The 4999-nt window shown below is 40.4% G+C and overlaps 1 long non-coding RNA gene across 2 annotated transcripts; it reads left to right on the top strand.

The window, feature by feature from the left end:
• Positions 1 to 2069: 2069 nt before the first annotated feature.
• LOC116379231 (uncharacterized) lies at positions 2070 to 4107 on the top strand. Of its 2 annotated transcripts, none has more exons than XR_004212393.1 (2): positions 2070 to 3813; positions 3965 to 4107. It is a non-coding gene; the product is annotated as an uncharacterized LOC116379231 (long non-coding RNA). The 2 variants fall into 2 exon arrangements; XR_004212392.1 differs by having other exon boundaries at positions 2070 to 2398.
• Positions 4108 to 4999: the final 892 nt, after the last annotated feature.

A 4999-nucleotide genomic window follows, 5' to 3' on the forward strand; every position in this document is an offset into this window, starting at 1 on the left:
GAGAGGGGAAAAGTCCTCTAAAAATATCTAAGACCTGATTGACAACTGTATGATAGAGAGAGAGACAGAGTGAGTGAGTGAGACAGGCAGACAGACAGTTAAATGGACTGAGTGAGTAGGAGAGAGAGACAGGCAGACAGACGGACTGAGTGAGTGGAACAGTGAGACAGGCAGACAGACAGTTAGATGGACTGAGTGAGAGACAGGCAGACAGGAGGTCTAACAATGCCTGAGAGAGAGAGAGCTCTGACAATCTTTCTCATTTGGCGATTGTCCTATGTTTTATCTTTTACAGCTTACATAACTATTGTCCTGCTCTGCCATGTCTTTCCTCGTCTCTCCATCTTGTGTCGCGGTGTGTGTAAATGTCACTCGAATCAGGAAACTTATCAGAATACTCATATTTGATTGGCTGAGCTGCATCACGTATCATGTGTGTGCAACTTCTATTTTAAAATGGGGGGGGGGAGTCCTCTAAAAGTCTCCAAGACCTGAATGACTCTATGAGAGAGAAGCAGAGAGAGAGAGAGAGAGAGAGAGAGAGAGAGAGAGAGAGAGAGAGAGAGAGAGAGAGAGAGAGAGAGAGAGAGGAGTGTATGTGTGTGTGTGTCTCAGTGCCTCTGTGTGTTTATCAACATCACTAATGAGCTCATATAAACACTTGTGTGCTTGGGTGCATGTTGGTGATTGGAGCACCTGTGTGTTAGAGGCTACTTAAGAGAGAGAGCGAACAGTGATTTTCAACAAAACTACCTGTCAAACATATGCCCTTTATACCAAAACTATGAGACTAATCAATAAAATATGGATACCGTGAGAAAGATAAGACTGGCAAACGCGCTGATGTGTTTTTTATGTTTGTGGTGTTAATAATGTGAGCTCCAGAGCAATATACAAAACTGGTACCGTCTGCTTTCTTTGAGAAATTAGTAGTGAGATTTAACATGGAGTCTAATGGAGCAGTTGGTTGGAGTTCATGTCGCTCTGCGGCTCTTTGAGCCAAATGTGTAAGTCCGTTGGATTCCACAGACACTTTACTGCGACCAGCACAACATTTCCAAGCTTTTTGGCCCCAAAAACTTTCTTCGGGCAGTAGAAGCCACACTGTCAAAATTTCTTTAGGAATTTTCTAGTTATTATTATTATTAAGCCCGCAGGATTACAATCAGTGTGCTTTGGCACAGGCCTTTGTGCCACAAAGCCACACTGAATAATACAAATACAAATGACAAAACTAAAACATTTGGTGACAGTTATCTTCAGACAAACATCTCGAAGTATATTTAGGCCCAAATGTAATAAAAATGTAATAAAATAATAATGATTGAATTATGCTTTCTTGTTCAGTCTGGCAGAAAGTACATTTGTTATCAATATTTGAAAACATTGAACTGTACATGTTTATTACATATATTTGGTGTAATATTTTCAGATGTGTTTCTCCAATTTGGTTTTTGATGCAGAATCTTAAAGGAACAACGCCTGCCGTGTAAGATGTGAGTTTGTGTTCTTTTCCTGAAATTGTAGAGACATTTTCAGCTCTGTCTGTGCATCCATTGCTCACAATATCAATACCATTTATACAGAGAGTGCATAAATAGGCACCTCATGTTGCTTTTCATAGATTTGTAAAGCTAAATATGCTTGGTGCTCAAACAGTCAAAGTTGATGGACAATGTTTTCTTCCTGTTGAATTTTAATGTAAAGTGGTCGGCCATATGATCTGCCCAGAGAATTGTTTTTGTTGCTGTTTTTTACATTCCTTCTGATACAAATTCAAAGTTTTTATTTTGTATGTCATGTGATTGTTGTGTTGCAAATGGGCTACAGCTGAATCTCGTTGTGCATCCTTGTGTTGCATAATGACAATAAATGATCCTTGAATCCTTAAATTCGTTGATCGTGACACGGAATGCTTTCCCTTTTAGGAAAGCCGCATATCTCAGTTGTGGAACGGTGAGATTCATTATTGTATGACGAGATTTCTCTCACGCGCGTTCCGCTTCAGTTCAGCAGGTGGCGGTAGTGCAGTTTAACGCTCTATGCAAACCCCGAGAAGAAGAGGAAACACCAAACGAAGGAGCGAAAGAAGAAGAAAAGGAAGACCATCGGTAATAACAAGAAGACAGCACAGCTCGTCCCTCATCAGTTGGAAGTAGAACCTCTGTCATTCCACTACCTCTTCATACGGACTGCGGACACGTTAGTTATCATACTACGACAACTTATTTTGGAACAGTAGCTTACTTTACCACCCTCCGCTGTGTGTGTTCTATTTAATTTATTATTTAATTTTGAATCCACGTTAGACCAACTTGCTGGTTGTAACATTCGCTGACACGGCAAAACCTGAGATGAGCTGAAGACAATAGGAAGGAGCACTTCACTGCAGACCTTGGTACGGATTTGAACTTCTGCTATAACGTTAACCTAACTATGCTAAAGTATCTGTGTGTCTCTGTGTGTAGGGTGGGGGGACTGGCTAACATTCACCTACTTTGGGTACTAAAATTGGGAAGAAAGCAGACAGGAAGTGTCTGTCCGGTGAGACTAACGTTCCACCTTCTAACATCTCTGTCACTACCACTAACAGCTGGTTTCTTACAGTATGCTAGCGTTAAGTCAAAGAATTCAACAGAATATCTATCTGTGTGGTCACGTGCCGTCTGGTTTGACGTCTGCGCGTGAGGTGAGGTTATCTAACGTCACTGCTAAAGTGAGGCACTAGCTGTACGGCTGACTGTTGGACTGTGGCTGGTGATGTGACGGGAAGAGGACAAGCTTTATCGTGTTTGTGAATATGTGTATGCAGAGTCAGCTGCTACGGTACCCCCCCCCCACCTCATGTTACTACAGCTGCGGGTTTATACATGACATTTGCTTAGTGCTGAGTCAGTACTTTGAATCATGGTCGGGCACTGAATTGCTTTTCCTGAGCAAGCATATGGACCAGCTTTAATTACAATACCAGCAAATCTCCACATAAAACAGACAAAAATTAATTCTACCCCTATTTGTCCAACCATGTCCATCTCCCACAGTAGTACAGATGGTTTGGAGTTTCAAAGGTCATGGTTTTCTGTGTGAGACGTGGTGGAAGTAGCCTCCCAAAACTGCTTTATTAACTGATGTATAACTGCATAGTGTTGTGACAAAAAATGACAACCATATTGGCAACCACTTTTAAAATGTTGAGCCCTGTTAAATAATATACTAAAGATGACAGTTAACTGTAGTCCAGTCATGGGATGGAGAGAAATGGTCTCTGGGTTAGTGTGAGTGAAGCCTTACTGCTGCTCACCATGAACAGGCAAATAATGAATAGCAAGGCAAGAGGATGTTTTGGTTCATCTCTCGCATCTCAAGCAATCAATTAATGTGGCTTTGTTTGCATAAAAGTAAAAAAGAAGCAATGTTGCCAAAGCATCAAATAAAAAACTTAGTGGGCACCCCTCTGAGGGCGAGTTTCAGCTGATTTTGCATGGTGCATATTTCTAAATGAATTAGTTTCAGCAATCTTGGGGCCATGTAATGTTCCAAGGAGGAACGGGTCAGACCCAGCAGCTCATTTTTATCCCCGGGTCAGCAAGCAGGTTAAGATAGATAGATACTTTATTCATCCCCAGGGGGAAATTTGTTTGTTTTAATATGGTCAAATCTGGTTTTGACTGCTTCCAGAGATTTAAAACTTGCCTGTGACAGATAATCCAGTAGACATAATATTCACACTTCTGGATTACCCAGTTTCCAAGTCTCTACGGGATCATTTTCACAGAATTCTGGAGTGAGTGGGAACCAGTGGCTACCTGGAAGGTAGAACAACACATTCACAAATCAGAAACAACACAGAGCTGTATAATGTCAACTACATTTGACTGCAGTTAACATCTGCACTTCACAAATATTGTTTTATGGTTGCTCTGTGACAGACACTGATTAGATTTTACAACATATTTGCTCCCAGTCAGGTGATGAGTGTTGAGAGGCTTTAGCTGAAAGTCAGAGGTATCATGGAGGACGACTACAGGCCTCTGCTGAGCCCAGAGCAGACTGGAGAGTGCTACTCGAACCGAGACTCCACAGACTCGCTGGACTTCAAGACTAAAAGGTAGATTACACTGAAACACTACACCAATCAATATGCAGTGTTTACCAGCACCACCCGTGTGTTTGCATAATGAGAAAAAGAAGTCTCTCCTGTGAGATACAACTGCACACAGGTTCATGTTGTTCAATAGATGTTAGAGCCAAATATGGTGTTGTAATACTGTAATTTTTAAATACTGTATTTCTCTGTGTGTACATTGGGTGGCGCTGTATTCATGTCCTGGGCCCAGGTATATAGGTCCTGAAATCGCCGTGGTTGTCAGGTGTTTGACCCCGGAAGGGCAAAGGGTTTTGACCGCTATACGCTAATGTGATGTGTGAATGCAACTGGTGCATTTACTGTCGGTGGAAAGAATGGGACATTTTTTTCTGTTGTGGAACAATGTACAAAATGTCCCATTCTTTCCACCAATGCATATTAATTGCAAATAGACGATAGGCCACAATTCTAACAGCTTTACAGTAACAGTGGAAGTTAATATTAAGCCATACAGTAACAGGGTTCAATGAAAACGAATCACTTTATTTTGTACAGGCAATGGTTCTCTCTACTCATGCTATCTGTGTTTTTATATGACTAAAACTTTTGAAAAGGAGTCCTCGGTCTCAATGGATTTTGTCTAATTAAAGGTTAATAATATTGATTTGAAAAAAAAAAAAGAAGCTAACTAGCCAGCTGATCAACTAGAGCTGAACTACTGATTAATAACTGAATAATAAGTTAGTTTTTTTTGCTTAAAGTTGTCAGAGTACACCAGAATGTTACATTTTAAAACACATACACATATGTATGTATGTATGTATGTATGTATGTATATATATATATATATATGTATGTGTGTGTGTGTGTGTGTGTGTATATATATATATATATATATATATATGTATGTAT

Source organism: Anarrhichthys ocellatus, unplaced genomic scaffold (assembly GCF_004355925.1).
Source record: "Anarrhichthys ocellatus isolate YVR2014 unplaced genomic scaffold, GSC_Weel_1.0 scaffold3939, whole genome shotgun sequence".
Lineage (NCBI taxonomy): Eukaryota > Metazoa > Chordata > Actinopteri > Perciformes > Anarhichadidae > Anarrhichthys > Anarrhichthys ocellatus.